The following is a 16,010-nucleotide window of genomic DNA, read 5'->3' as shown; positions in this document are numbered from 1 at the left end:
GTTTTCTCCTGGAGCGCGTCGGGTTTACGAGTCTGGCAGTGGGGAGGGGGGGAGGGGGGCGGGACTAATTCAATAATTCATGGAGCCTCGTAAAAGCAATAACTCCTCGGGTAAAGCACATGTGAGAATCGCGGCATTTGCCGGGATGTGCGCTGCGCCGGCGCGGTGCATATAATTAAGGGCCTTTTAAAAGACCATCGCTGTCATCGGCGCGGCCGCGGTCAGATCGGACCCCAAGGAGGGGTCAACGATGATCGAGTGGTGTTCGATTTCAACGGCGGCGCGCGCGATAAGAGATCGCCCGACTCGTCGGGATGCGATGGACCCGGAAAATGAAAACGCTTCGAAAAATTGGCTCTGTTTTCAGAGTGTATACTGCTCTGGAAAATCCGGAAATGGCACTGATTTTTTGGGAGCGGTCTGAAAGACAATAGCATTGCTTGTAGCAAAAAAGAACCAGCGCGATTACAGTGTTGTAAAAATGTCGTTTCTGCCAGGGTAGACACCCACTATTCAGTACTATTCCCGGCAGCTATTTTGCTGTACTATTTCCGGACTCGTAGACACAAGTCCGGAAGTAGTACTGATTTTTTAAGGGCGGTCCGGAAATACTGAAAAAGTGCGGAAATTCCGCAAAAAGGTCCGGATTTTTTTTAATTTTCTGTCATTTTTCTCGCAATTTCAAATTTTTCGAATTTCGTGTTCCCACCCCGGAGTCGATCGGTGCGATTTCTATGGTTTCTCATAGGCTTCTACTGCCTTGGAACTTTCTCCCAATTTAGAACGAACTGCTCTGAAATTCAATGTCCAGATATCAAACGCAGGCATCTTTGAAGTGAGTTTACGATGAAACCAACATCGTTAAATCCATTTATTTTCAAAAATCCCATAGAAACCGATCTTATCTTCAAGTCTGGAGATTAGGACTAGAAAAGCCCCCCCACCCACTCACCCACCCGGGTCGCCTATCGAATGACCACTTCGCTCCACGTGGGGTACGCTTGTTTATAGGCCGCTCCTAATCTAAGGGCTTAATGTGTAATCGTCTGAGGAGAAAGGGATATTAGTCCACAAAAACTCATAACCGAATTATGAATATCAGAGCAATGAAAAGTCTTTTATTTTTTATGTGATAGGAGATAAAATACGTCTATCTTGAAGCATCTTAACAATGGATCTGAAATTTCCACTATCTTTGGTAAGAGGACAGGAAAGTCGGTCTACTAAAAACCAGCTAAGAAACTAGAAACTAGCTTTCTCCAGCATGATCAGTCTTCAGAGCGTCTACAAGTCCGGGAATAGTGCTGATTTTTCAAGGGCGATCCGGAAGTACTGAAAAAGTGCGGAAATTCCATAAGAAGGTCCTGAATTTGTGTCATTTTTGTCGCAATTTTAGCAAGAAATTCAAATGTTTGAAATTTTTTGAATTTCGTCAAATGGAGGTACTAAAAAAATACTGAATTTTTCTATTAAGGAGGCACTAAAATGCTTGGGAATGTACCGAAAAATTACCAAACCCACGTGACTTTGTATAAGTACCGATGATTTTTGACCAGCTTGTTTTAGTAGACACCCTGGTTTTGCCCTTTGAGAACTAGACCTTTTTTCCGGCAATCTCGATCAGTTGTAGTTCCTATAAGTCCTGGTTTTTGGCCGGCTTGTTTTAGTAGACACTTTGGTGTTGCCCTTTGAGAACCAGACCTCTCTTCCGGCAATCTTAATCAGTTTTAGTTCCCATAAGTACTGGATTTTGGCCAGCTTGTTTTAGTAGACACCCTAGTTTTGCCCTTTGAGAACCAGACCTTTTCTCTGGCTATCTCGATCAGTTTTAGTTCCTTTTGGGAGAATTTTCCGCAGTTTAGTACCCTAACATCCCCCGAAGATGTCCCCACGGGGCTCGCCTTCGAGTCGGGCATTTCGTCGGGTTGACGTTGACGGGCATTCAATGGCCCTCCCTCGAGTGGACGCGGAGCCGCGAACGTTAAACGATTGCGCGACGTCACGCGTCACGTCAATGCCGCGTGAGATGGATTTCTCGCGTCGTCGCCGTCGCCGGGCGTCGCGACGCACCCGTGAATAATCGCCGATTGAATCGCTCCGTCCCGGGAGCCGGCCGCAGCCGTCGAGGTGATTGCCCCATCAGAAGGACCAAGACCCTGCTCCCGGGCCCTCAGGAAGAACAACGTATGAGCCTTCTGACATTGCCTAGTTTTTTTCTTCTTTTTTTTATATTTTTATTTTTATAGCTGTACAAAGATATGCAGGGCCACTAGGGCCCCAAAACGTTTCTTATTGACGCAATCAATCGGTCAGTGCAAAAACCTGGGTCTGGATTCCAACTAATGTACAATTTAAAAAAAAAAAAAAACATACGCCAAAGAAATGGCTGTAAGATTAATTAAAATCGATATTCACACCTAAAACTCTGGAAAATTATATTTTTTTCCCTAAGAAAATCCCGGGGAAGTGGGAGAAAACTTCGGTTTCTCATCAGGGAATGAGCCCCTGAAAATCAAGGAAAATCAGGGAAAACTCAGGGAATGAGCTTTGCCAAGAAAACTAGACACCATGGTTTTAAGCTAAAAATTTCAAGGAAACACATTTGTAATGCCTCTGGGAAATGAAAACTCATTCTGGGGAAATTTGGCAACAGCTGAACGTTCATACGGCGTTATTCCATCGCACGGCAACGCACGATCCGTTACCACACACGTGACCGCAGGAGCGCAGGCCGATCGTTATTGAGAGGCTCCAAGTGATTGGAATGGAATCGAGGATAATTTGAGCGCATTTAAGGAAAATAAGTCTATCAGCGTTAGGAAACAGGGAGCATGCAAAAACCACTCAACACCCCATGAAATGCTCGGGTCAGTCGGAGAATTTGACCTTTCTGGTAGAAGGACTTATCTTGCGTAATGTAATTGGACGTATTTCTGTCAAACGGAACTATGTGCATTAAGACACGAGCCCTGAGACCCATAAGAATATGTGCATAACAGGGCTCACGTCATAATGCACATAGCTCCGTTTGATAGAAATACATCCAATTCTCACTCGGAGCATCGACATAAAACCATGTCCATCAGAACGAGAACTTTAGGGTATACGCTCTATCCACCATACAGGCGGAGTAAAATCTTTTTACTGCTTCGTTTTCCGAGTACAAAGGTTTTTTGCAGGAAAATATTGGGCCTCCGATATCGAGACACCTCTCAAAAATAAAATCATTGTACTATACTGCTAGATATTTGGCCTGAACCAGCCTCAATTGAAAGTGGATTTTGAATTTTTCATGGATCAATTTCTAAAAATTGAATCCAGTTTAGCGCGGGCACTCCTTGCATCTTCAAAAACTGCTAGGTTGCCAATAATTGGTCTTAAAGTTCCTTCAAATGATCGGATATGCAATTTGATCTCCCGTGAGTTAAAATAGTTGCTCACGGTGGAAGCGAACTTTCTGTGAAGGCGTAACTTAGTGGTGGTCTCAACGAGATTGCTCGGTTGCAGATCCCCTGACTTAAAATTCCTTCAGTTCGTTGGGTATGCAATCCGAACTCCGGGGAGTCAAAATAGTTACTCTAGGTAAGGCCAACTTCCGATAAAGGCATAAAAGTGTAAGTGCTAAAGCAAATTTATGTGCAATAAGACAATTTATGCTAAGGCACACCTGTTGCATTTTTGAAAAGTGCTAGATTTCGAATTTCTGAAGTTCCTTCAAAATATCGGACTTACAATTTGATCTCCCAGAAGTTAAAATAGTTGCTCACCGTGGAGGCAACTGCTCGGTGAAGGCGCAAGGTCGTCCCGCGGTATTGAAAAATCCGTGAACATCTTCAATTATTCTCCGATTTTCTAGCTGTGAAAGCTTTTGACTCTCGGGGAAAGTCATGAAAGCGCTTGAAAGTCAGTGAGCTTCGGTGCCATGTGTCTTTTTATTCGAAAATTGCAATTTTCTTATGACAGCAGTGAGTCCAAATTCATCCCGACTCTCTACGTCTAATACCCTTATGTAAATGCGTATTGATTGCATTTTGATATGAGCCATTCGCGGGTATCCAGTGGGTTGGCAGCATTGTTTTCCCTATGGAAATAAATCGATTCTTGAAAGGGACAGGTGCTCCGACATAATCGATTATTCAACACAGGTTTAAATGGAGAAAAGCCAGTGTTGCCAACCTCCTGGATCCGCCTCTGGCACGAACTTTTACGTCCGTAACTCCATCAGTGGCGTGGCGTGAATTGCGATATATCGATTGTTATGCCATTTGAACCCACGGTAAAGAATCGATTATTAAGGTGTTCGTTGCGAACACCCTGTTTATCGATCCTTTTCCATAGGTTTAAATGGCCGATCAATCGATACATCGCAAAGCACGCCACGCCACTGAATTCCATGCTTACGTCAAAGGAACGACGTGTGTACAATACATTGCAAGTCGACGGCATCGTACGTAGTTCCCACGGCGATCTCGCGGATAATTTACAAACACCTCCCTCCCCCCTGGGAGGGTGATGGAGTGTGGGGCATGCGGAATGGTTTTACAACATCTCGCAGAAGCGCTGCAAGTAAGCGCGAGTAATTTTTAAAGACTTCAATTCCGTTTAATTCAGTTCATTGACAAGGCGCCAGTTGAGATGCGAGCTTGCATCTGCACGAAAGGGAAGCTGAAAGGCTGCGAAAGCGCTGTCACGCAACGCTCAGTGGTCAAATAAGTGTAAACAAACAGCTCCGTATCAGCATCGACCGATCCGGAACCCCCCTTCCTTTCCTTACCGTAGGTGGGCTTGTTCTTCTACAGTGCAAGAGATGCGTTGTTCAACTCGACTCAACAACAAGACCAGCATTGACACCATCTTAACTACTGTAGACCGACACGTCACTATTATCCCAAAAGACCGGCGCTCCGCGCTGGGTTTTTTTTTTTTTTTTTTTGGGGGGGGGGGCTCCTTACAGCCCCCCCCCCTTATGGACGAAACTGCAACATAATTTGGTTGCGATCAATCTTTTCTGAAGTCTAAAATTGGTTCAACTAATCAAGGTCGATTTTGACGCTGAGTGGGGGTTTGCCATTGAATGCCTAGAAATCCGGGTTTTCTTGCCAAAATCACCTCCTAGACCCATTTTAAACCCATAATAGACCTGCGAAGAGACCGAGTATGACTGAAGTTGTTGCCTTCTGTAAAACAGGCCCCGAATACGCGAAAAATGATAGAATTGAGGAACTTCAGTTGGGTGGGCCAGGGTGGAAAAATTTCGTAAAATGTTCTCTGAAATATTTCCGGAAATTTCAAAAACGTATGATGTATGTAAGAAATTTAGAATGAAGAACCGGGTTTTGAAGATTATAAGATTTCTTGCATTTAAGGGCGGGTTGCACAGGCAATATGAAATTTACGGAAATTTCTAATTTTTATGTCTCTCTTACGTTTCATGCCACGGTGGGCCCAAAACCTGCCTTTATCGATACCCCTCCTTTCGAACAAAGCATAGATCCTTTCAAATCCTGAAAATATCCATTGAGCCAACGGCGAATGCAACGTGGCGTCGTGAGATGGCCGGACGGCATGGCTTGTCAGCGGTCTTCTATTATGCAGGCGCATCCCTGCTCCCGATGACGTCGCCGCTGTCGCCCGGGCGAGCGCGGGCCGAGGGCGCAAACACGCGTCGCCCCGCGAAAACGCTCTAAACGGAGGAATTAACGTCCGACGACGACGACGTCTACGACGTCTCATGACCGGCGGCCGGGTTTAATGCCCCTGCGGCCACTCACCCCCGCGCCCCGCCCCGCCCCCTCCGCCGCCGCCGCCGGGCCAATCAAACGCAACGCGATGCGCGATTGTTGCATGCGCTCCGCAATCAAATCCGCGTCCACCGAACGAACGGACAGTAATTGCTAATTCTGTCCCTTTCGACGCCCGACGGATCCGACGCCAAGCGCCGCCGCCGCGTCGCGACGACTCGAGACGCAATAGTCTCCGCTTGCCGCGCATTTTCGCTCTCGATTCTAAGCGGCTGCTGCAGGGATACTGGTGGAACTTTCCGGAGAAGTCTGAATTCTCGGCTTTAATCTACTTCCTCGGGAAATTTTGACTGAAAAACTGACTCACTGGAAGAAAAAACTCATTGGATCTAGAGTCCAGACTCTTGAAAACATGGACAAGAAAAAATACTCTCGATTCAATCGGATTTTTACTTGAATCGAAACGAAATCCGCTTAAATTAAGAGGCTTTGTTCTTGATTTAAGCTAGATTCTGATTAAATCAAGACCACTTTTTCTTGTCGATGCTTTTAAGAGTCTGGACTCTAGATCCAATGTGTTTTTTTTTTTTTTCCCAGTGCTGTCGGAAGTCTTTTTTGACTTTTGGGAACCTTCAAAACTTTAAAGGGACCCTCCTTCAAAGAGGCAAGAATCTTAGGGGTTATAATGAGTGGCGCGGGACTTTTTGATTATCCTGTAAAAGCAGACGAAACACGGTGTTGCCAAAATGCATAAATGGGAAAATTGTCAAGATGCATTTGGACTACCATTAACACCTATCTGCTTTAGCGGAACTAATGGTAAATACACTGTTGGGGATCGCAGCGATAACTTTCCCGACTAAGTCTCCGGGAATTTGCGACTAGACACTATACTTTTCTATAATTTTCGGCTAAAATCACTGTCCCGGGAAATGTTGACGGAAAAACAGGCACTCATGCACGTAAACACGATATTCGCTCACATGGACGATGCCCTAAAATCAACACTTCAAACCCTGTTTCCATGGGCAGAACTAGGGATTTTTCGTAGGGCTGGATGAGAGAAGGGAACCTTAAGGGTGGTCTAGGGGATCACGAAAAAGATACCTTACCAAGAAGAATCTTCGGAGCCCCCTCGCTTCCAAAGGAGGGTTTTGGGGATTCTCCTAGAATCGAAGGGGGGCTCAGAGGGCCTCCCGGCCTCCCCCAACATTTTTGAAACATCGAATCGTCTCAGGAACAATTTTGACCAACAAGGTATAGGTATGTCACGCACTTTCCTAGCAAAATCCCTCACATTTCTCCAGAGAAGATGAGCAGTTTTAGGGGGTAGGGTGAGGGGGGATCAGGATCCACGGTGACCCTTGTTTCAGCCCCTCACTTTCCTCCCTTTTTTGCACTGATGCCAAGTTTTTCACAAGGATCTGATTGTGAGGCGGGACCGGCCGTTCGTTGGGCTTGGTGAGCCGGTCGACGGGCTCATTTCGGGAGAAAGTAAATAAGTAAGTAAGTAAGATTAATTGCAATTGCGAACGGTTGCCAGAGGAGTCAACCCGGGGGGGGGGGGGGGGGGGTCTGAAAGGAAAATTCCGTTTTCGACGCTATAATGGAAGCGGAATGTTGGTAATGATGTCTGCTCCTGGTCGCGGTCGGCGGTATGCAGCGCGGCGTTGCCGCCCTTTTCGGGAAACCGTCGGATTTTCCCGGGAAATGCGGAGTTTCGAGCGGAAAATCGGCAACGCCGTGCGCTCGGTGCGGCGCGCGCATCCAATTATTTTCGTTGCGCAACGGAACGGACCCCGAGCGGGACAACCGCCGATAGTGAAACTGCATCCATCTGCTCCTTTGACAATTTTAACGTCCGCTCATTTTTTCCCCTTTTTCACTGCGGGCGAGGGGGTAAGGGGGGGGGTGGGTTGGGCTAATCATTGCTATGCCTCTGTATGTGTGAATGTGATCTCTTCTTTCGAGGATTTTTCAGCTGGGAAACGGTGGAGTTTCAACTTTGGTCCTTGTTTTTGTGGAGGGGCCTCTGATTGATTTTCTGTTAGGCCCTGGATAGACGATCCAATTCCCGAACCAATTCCGATCAAAGTAGCATCAAAGTGTCGGGAGTCATCAGTCTTAAACTCATTGATTTGCTTCATTTTAAAATGAAAACTTGGCAGAACTGTTTCCTCCATTCTGATCTTACTTTGAACAAATAAGTGCGGCCCGTCAAAATTTGATTGTAGACGGTGACAATCAGTCATCAGCATGTCTTCTTTGATCGGAATTGGTTCGGAATTTGATCTTCTATCCAGGGCTTTACATTGAGATATACGTCTCGCAGAACGTATTTTCATGTTAGCAAAAGTGAAGTTATGTATCCTAGGACCTTGGAAAGTCAGGAAATTTTATGATTTAAGGAAACTACCTTTCAAAAAAGTGGCTATTTTTGTGAGAACTCAGGGATTACGTTGAAAAATGGTCTAAACAACTCTCGCGGGCCGATTATTGAGATTTTGTGTGTTTCGGGCGGACATAGATGACTTAAGTTAAATGGCGGAGCGTGATTGGTCGGGTATGTCTTTTCTCTGCTTTGTCGTGTCTGTGTCAGGTGGAATGGACGACATGCTGTCGGAAACTCAAGAGGTGCCTTTAGCTTGTCGTGAATTCCACCTGACAAAGGCACGACAATGCAGCGATAAGACACAGCCGACCAATCACGCTCCGCCATTTAACCTAAGTCATCCATATGTATCCCGATAGTCACAAAATTTCAATAATCGTCCCGCAGGCGAGACAATTTTCTAGTGAAAGTTTTAGCGTAAATTCAAAGCTCGTTTTGGGAAAACAGCGTTGCAGAGATCACATTTGTAACCATCGAAAAATGCTTGGATACTCCAAAGTTCCTCGATAGAGAAAATTACTTTTGTCGATCCCTGTTTTTTTGTTGAGGCCCAGTTAAATTGTAACAAACCATGGGTAGGGTTTAATAACTGAAAAACTTCAAACGAACATGTATCTCAAAAAATCGCCCCCCCCCCCCCCTTCATATAAAAACCATTTATTTGTACGCAGTGTGTTTATACATACACGCACGAATGTTCTGTTCTGGTTGCTGGCGCCTCATCATCGGCCCGTGAAAATATCCCCGTGTTACGGCACGCACCTTGTTTATCTGCGCTTATGTCGGCAGAAGATAAATCTGAATCGGAATATGAAATTATTACGGATACAGCGTTTCAATCGGAATCGCAGGCAAGTTCCCGGAAAAAGAGAAACCGGGCGCCGCACAGTGGACCGTGGAGAGGTTGGACAGGATTCAAAAAATTTAAAAGCGTACATATTTATTAATATGAAATTTTGATGCTTTAAAAGTGATGCCAATGGTTTTTTCGTAAAATTTATTATCAGAAACACCCATCAAAATTTAAAATTTGACGAAATAAACGTAAATATTTGCCGTTTCAGGCCAAATATGATTGACCAAGCTCTTCTATTGACTCGACTCACTGTGCGCCGTGCCGCCGTCGCGGCACCGGCGGCGGGAAATAGGCGTAGGAGACGGGGAGAAATAATTACCTGAGGAGAGAAATCGAAAGTAAGCAGTTAAGCACGCTGACCGGAACGCAACGCCGGGATGCGGAATTCGGGAAAGTCTGATTAACACCCTAACTTTTCTGCCGATAATTCGTATGCAGAGACCAAGGTAGGTGGAACGAAAGTATGCTCTTCCCCCATTCATAGGGTAGCCAGGTTAATTTGCTGGAAAGGGTACGCTGCTGTGATAGCGAAGAGAGCAGTAAGTGCAAAAATTAAGTTTTGAGAAAACGGGCTCAGAAGCGTCTAACTGGAAAATTTTATTGAAAGAAGCGTCCGTTCTGTGTAAAATTGCCACTGATCATCCGAAAGGCTCTTAGAAATCGTTTGGATGATTAAATGGTGATGATATGAAAGTTAAAAGGTAAAATTTCATCCCGTGTGACCGATTTAGTCTTTTTTCATATCGGCCCACGAACAGGGTGTCTAGAAGTCTGGAATTTCCGGAAAGTCCAGAAAAAGTACCGATTTTTTAAGGGCGGTCCGGACGTACTGAAAAAGTGCGGAAATTCCGCAAGAAGGCCCGGAATTTTTAGTCACTTCTGACGTACTTTGAGCGAGAAAGTCAAATTTTTGAAATTTTTCGAATTTCGTAAATCGGAGGTACTGAAAAAGTACTGAATTTTTCTATTGAGGAGGCACTGAATTTCTTGGGAATGTACTGAAAAAGTACTGTGAAAGTACTGCTTTTTGGCTAGCTTGTTTTAGTAGACACCCTGATGAAGAAAGTTGAATCGGGGCGTGTGTTTCGGAGTTGGCTGCAACTACGAAAGTGGCGCTAAAACTCGTCTTCGGGGTTCCTTAATCCCAAAACGAGTCCTTACATCACTTTTATGGTCGTATCAACTCTTTAAAAGTATTATGAACTCAAAAAAACTCAAGAATGGTTAAATGGACATCAGCAGTTTTCGCACGTCCCGATTCAATCATAGTTTCGAGATTTTGAAAGAGGAAAAAAGAGGGTTCGCAGTGCTCCGAGGGTTGAGCCGCGTAGCGGCCAGGGGGCAGACCCCCTAGCGTGGTCTATAAATCTTTTTTTATGAATATATAGTCCATTTTGTCGGCGACAACTGGAGACTCAGTCCCTGACCCCGACCGTGGCCGTGTGGCGCTCAGGTGTCGAGTGGCCCAGCTGAAGGCGATCGGTATATCCGAACGGAATAATTACCGTCGACCCGTTGATTGAAATCGAAGCCCAAGCCAAGTGGGGCCTAGGGGGCGGCGGGGGGCGGGTAGGAAGGGGGGGAGGCCCGGTTTAAAGAGATTCCACACTGCTCCACTTACTTACTTACGCCGGCCGGCCGGCCGCCACGAGGAACCACGTCCATCACTCCCGTCCTAAGCCAAAACGACGTATGAGGATTCGCACGCTGCCAGATTTACCCGGAAAGGAGAGGTATCGATAAGGGCTGTTGTTGGGCTCATCATAGCTGAATTGCCTCAACTCGACCATTTTTTTACTCATTAAGGACCTACATTTTATGAAATGCATCATGATTTGGTCATTTTTGGTCTCTTTTCGGGTCGAAAAACATGAGTCTCGAGGCAGTTTTAGGCGAAAAATGAAGTTTTACTACATTCGACCGCAAACCTGCAAAACCCGCAGTTTTCGCCAAAGTCGACTTTCAGATCCATGTTTAGGCCAGTAATAGACCTGAAAAGAGACCTTAAATGACCAAATCATGATGTACTCTTTAAAATGTAGACTTTCCGTGAGGAAAATTCGTAAAGTTTACGAAATTCAGCTAGAATGGGCCTGAAAACGGCCCCTGTCGATACCCCTCCTTTGTTGGTTTTTTTATCTTTGAACTTTTTAGAGAGTAACTTTACTTTCGTTTTTTAAAAATTCAGCCGGGTTGCAAGCCTTAGAAAAGTTTAAAATGATTATACTTTCCCTGACTTCGCCAGAAAATTAAGTCCTCACTAGACCCGCCAAAAAAATTTATTGTAGAGGATCACAAGGTTAAAAATTCCTGAAAATCACGAAAAAGGGTGGGTTTTTTTTTTGGGGGGGGGGGGGGGGTTCTGGTCAAGGAGGCCCAGATTGACCGTCCGGACCCGCCTGCATTTCCCATACTCTGCTTTCTCGACTTTACTCCAATTTATTTGACTCTGAATAGATTGTAATTGACTTAAAATTACGTCGGGGATTGTCCATATCGCCAAATTTCTTCAAATAAGAAGATTATCCCCATATTGAAGATAGGCCGATATCCTGGGAATAGAATACGCAACATAAACATGATTGTATGATTGCGATTTTAGTAATAATTAACGTTTTAATTTAACGGAACTTAGGCAATGTTGGAAGGCTCATACGGCGTTCTTCCTGTGCGGCATGCGACTGGCCCCCGGGCACATCTGTGCCCACATACGCGGTTCTTGCCGAGGATGACGAGGTGGGCTCGGACGGTTAACGGATCTGCACGGCAGGGATCCAGCTCACCGTCCGCCGGTCCAGCGCATGCCTACCGACAAATTACCAGGATTTTTTTTTTCTCCATTTCGTCCTGCGCGACATTGACGCTGGCCCGTATAGAAAGCTCCAGCATTTTCAATTCCTTTTCAGTGGTTGCGCAATGCCTACATTCCTCTCTACGACCACGGGACTTTTCGGTTACGTACGAAAAGAACCTAGGAGCCTCTTACGCTTTACCTTTATGGGCTCTTAGTTCACTCGGCCGAATACATATGCACAATTCGTCGAAAAATGTCTTGTTTAGCTCTCAAAATCGGTGAATTGTCATGAATTTTACACTGCTATAAAATTTCGGAGCGTAATTTGGAGTGTTACGCACTCCAGAGTCTTTATTTCTCAGATTCGATCGAAAAATAAAAGCATGAATCGATCGACAAATCATTAAGTAACCGGTGTCGATTCGATCGATTCAAGTCGATCGAAAGACAAGAAAGTAAACCGATCATCGAACCATTAAGAAACCGGTTCGACTCGATTGACATGAATCGACCGAAAAACGAAAATGTGAACCAGTCGTCAGCGATTCGATCGACACCGATTATCAGCGTGCTGAACGTGTGCGCCTTCAATCAAGCGGACTGAAAAATGTCATACTTTCCGCAGCGTATAAATGTGCATACCCGTCAGGCGTTTTTCTTTCGTGTATCGTCGGTCTTCTTGCACTTCAATTCTTTTGTCGCCTGATATCCCTACCAGTTATTGTGACAGCATTCTTACCGATCTGTTTTATGCGCGATGTGCAAAATATTGTAGCAAAATATCGACGGTAACAATATGGCAATATATGCGCAAAAAACTGCGAAGCGCGCAAAAAATCGATTTGAAAAACCAGATATCAACAGCGAAACCAGAGAAACCATGCAACTTGAAAGAGTCGTTTCTTTATTATTTACTGTCCTCCTAAATCTTATAGAATTCTAATCAACCATTATATTTGCAATTTACTTTTAGATAATACCTCTAAATAACCGAACAAAAATTATGCGAAACACAAATGGAAAGCCATTGGGTTCATTTATTTATTTTTTTATTTTTTTAGTTTGAATGATGTACAATTTGTAAAATTTACAAGTTGTAAATTGTAAATTTTACGATTAATGTAAGCTAATTTAACATCGGGGGTTGTTAAATTAGCATTTTTATATTTTAAAATCTACATTGAAACATGTCGGACACTTTGTTTAACTAAAAAATTGTGGAATCAGCAGTTTCATTTTTTCTGTGCTCCTCGATCTCAATTATTACAGTGTTGTAAAAATCGTGCAACGTTTTCTTTGCTCGAACAGCCGGCGGATCAACGCAACCAAAATCGACGGACCGAACAACACTTTTGAAAATTTCTCGTCGGAATCGTTATGAAGGGGCTAAAAATATCCGCGCTTGGCGTAAATCACAGATCTGGAAGGACCCGGAATTTTTCCTTCATTCTTCCTTGTCGCGAAGCTGCATTCTCAAAGTTGCCAGATTGTGCGATTAAATCTGGATATTTTACATGCGTTATTATATGGGAAAGTGCTGATCTGCAGCTTTTAATCAGCACTATCTGGCTACAATGCGCATTCTTCAATTTTCATCACGCCTCATCGCCGTTAGTTGGCTTTCAACGGTCCTCGTTGGATTCGGCAAGGCACATGCTGATTCGCTAATAAAAAACGCCACATGAACCTTCAAGCGTCACCAAATTACGTTTGATAAAAAACGAATTTTTTGGGGTGGTTTTACATATTTTTCTTTTATCTTTTCAGGCAATTTTGTTCGCTATTTAATTTAAAATATACGAAAATTTCAAGGGAAAATACCCATAGCTTTCTCCACAAATTAATTTGTATCAGAGGAATTTTGGCAACAATCGAATGTTCGTAAGACAGTCTGCCGTAGCACAGTAGCATGGGGCTCGAATTGCGAATTTCTCGCGTCGTCGCCGTCTGTCATTATTTTAATCGCGAATCGCTGAATCGCCGCGAGGCGGCAAAAATGCGTAACGTCCTGTGGACAATTTCTTGGAAAATCACGGAATACCTGGAATATTCAGGGACTCTGGCTGCGAAATCTTACAAATTTTTCTCCCAGCTCGAAAATTGCACTATTTTTTTCAAAGAATTTCCACGAGAAATCATGCGGTTATGAAGTCGAGAAAAAAAATTTATGTTCAAAAGCCCTGCAAAGTCTAGGAAAAGTATGAGAATTTTGAAATACAAGAAAACTTGCCACTGAGCTATCGATATCTACCTACGCGTGAAGTACCACTTAGATTCTCTCCAAAAAAATGTTGTTTTTTGGTAATGATGGCTTCGAGATAGATACTGTACTGAACTCCTTCCTCGTCACCAGGGTGCCTACAAGTCCAGAATTTCCGGAAAGTCTGGAAATAGTACTGATTTTTTAAGGGAAGTACTGAAAAAGTGCGGAAATTCCGCAAAAAGGTCCGGAATTTTTAAAAAAATTTGTCATTTTTGTCGCAATATCAAACTTTTGAAATTTTTCGAATTTCCTCAAATGGAGGTACTGAAAAAGTACGGAATTTTTCTGTTGGAGGAGGTACTGAATTTCTTGATAAGTTACTGAAAAAGTACCGTAATAAAATTACTCATTTTTGATGGCACGTGTTGGAGCTTTATCACGAGGGCGGGGCGGAAGCTTTCGGTGCGGAGGTCTCGGATCCCGCCACCGAAATTAAAGAAAACTTTCTCCGCGCCTCGTTCATTTCATAGTTGGGTTGTTTCGGCTCTTCGTTTTCGTTAATTATCATAGATTAACGAAGGGAACGTCGTAGGCGAGTGCAGCATTCTCGCGGCCGGACGCGGGATCAATTAAACGACGATTTCTACGTTTTTTGCTTGACCCGCGCGCGCGCGAGGCGCACGGGGAGCAGGAAGCAGAGTGCCCCTCGTAATTCGGGTGCATTGAAATCCGAAGGAACTAATTTTGTTGCGTCATGGGCCCTGGTATGAATACAATCTTATTGGTTCCGGGCCTCAATCATGTTGTAAATAAGTCTTTATCATTAAAATACGTGCATTTTTCGGCGTGGAGTTTCTTCTTCTGCAGTGTGAAGCGAAAACACCGCGTAAGCATTCGAATGTTGCCAAACTCATTCGATAACAATTCCTTGATCGATATATAGCATTGTGAAGATAGGGCGTTATCGATCAAACTAATTCGATAACGATTCCTTGATCGATATATAGCATTGTGAAGATAGGGAGTTATCGATCAAACTCATTCGATAACGAGGCGCTTGCACTTTTTTTAAACGTGCGTTCACTTCTCTCGGCTCGTGCATCCCTTTCACCGGCCGTTATCGATAGCAGTCTGAGAGTGGCCAGAAAGTCACTTTAATTCGATAGGCAGAATTTCATTAAAAATTCTTCGATTCTTAATTTTGACGTAGTAGTTATTTATTGATCCGTGTTAATTAGGACGTTTCACTTCAGCTGGACTTTATTTTGAAATTGGGAACTACAATTTCTGGCGCATCTGTAAAAACGCCCTCGTACATAAGGAAACAAATAGTGCATACGTTGTTTCTAATCTGAGCCAGAAATTGTAGTCTTTAGTTGCAAAATGTAGTTCAGTCAGACGTATTCATGCTGTAAGGACCTTTTTGTGTAGGACTTGCGTGCAACGAAATTTCTTTTGCAAAACTAATTTCGCCATAAATTCGTCGTTTTTCAGACGAAAAGAAATGTAACGTCACTCCAAGGTTGCAAAATCGAGTCAAATTATTCACTTTTCTTTAAAAAAAAATTTGAGAGTGCAACGCTTTTTCTAGGTTTTGCCGATTTTTGGGTATAATCTGAGTCACCGTGGAACGCTCAAGAGTTCGCCTGTGAAAATACTATTCGCAAGTAAGAAATTATGTTTTCTCGACCTGGGAGCGTTAAGGCCATTACGGCCTCAACTTTGAGGGCTTTTTTTGAGCTTTACTTCGGAGTTCATTTCAGAGAAATTCAGTGGCGTCATTGTGCCTCTCGGGAAACTTTACTTTCAAGCTCTATTGTCCATTATTTTTTTTTTATGCTAAACCTTAGAAAATTCTTTAATTTGTGATTTTTCATTTGTTCCAGGTGAGTTGGATAATCTGTTTGTCAAATCTTGAAGAGAAACTCAATGACAGGAGTATGTATTTTCCTTAAAAGGATATCATGAACTCTTCTAATACAGGTGAAACATCTTTTTCGTCCTATGTGGAGGTCATTCGCAGC

At 43.9% G+C, this 16,010-nt stretch overlaps 1 protein-coding gene across 3 annotated transcripts in view; it reads left to right on the top strand.

Annotated features, from left to right (window-relative positions):
* Jupiter (microtubule-associated protein Jupiter) overlaps nt 1–16,010 on the top strand; it is a 197,608-nt gene that overhangs the window by 145,455 nt on the left and 36,143 nt on the right. Inside the window, exon 1 of one of the 3 annotated variants that reach the window (XM_072297355.1) lies at nt 15,952–15,969. The exons of the other annotated variants lie outside the window; for them this stretch is intronic. The gene's annotated coding sequence lies outside the window, so the exon portion shown is untranslated. Of the gene's footprint in view, nt 1–15,951; nt 15,970–16,010 lie in introns of those variants that run through there. 3 annotated transcript variants of the gene reach the window in all.

Source organism: Bemisia tabaci, chromosome 2, assembly GCF_918797505.1.
Source record: "Bemisia tabaci chromosome 2, PGI_BMITA_v3".
NCBI classification, from domain to species: Eukaryota; Metazoa; Arthropoda; class Insecta; order Hemiptera; family Aleyrodidae; genus Bemisia; species Bemisia tabaci.
Note: the sequence above shows the minus strand (reverse complement) of the source record. Positions and strands in the feature narration are given on the sequence as shown.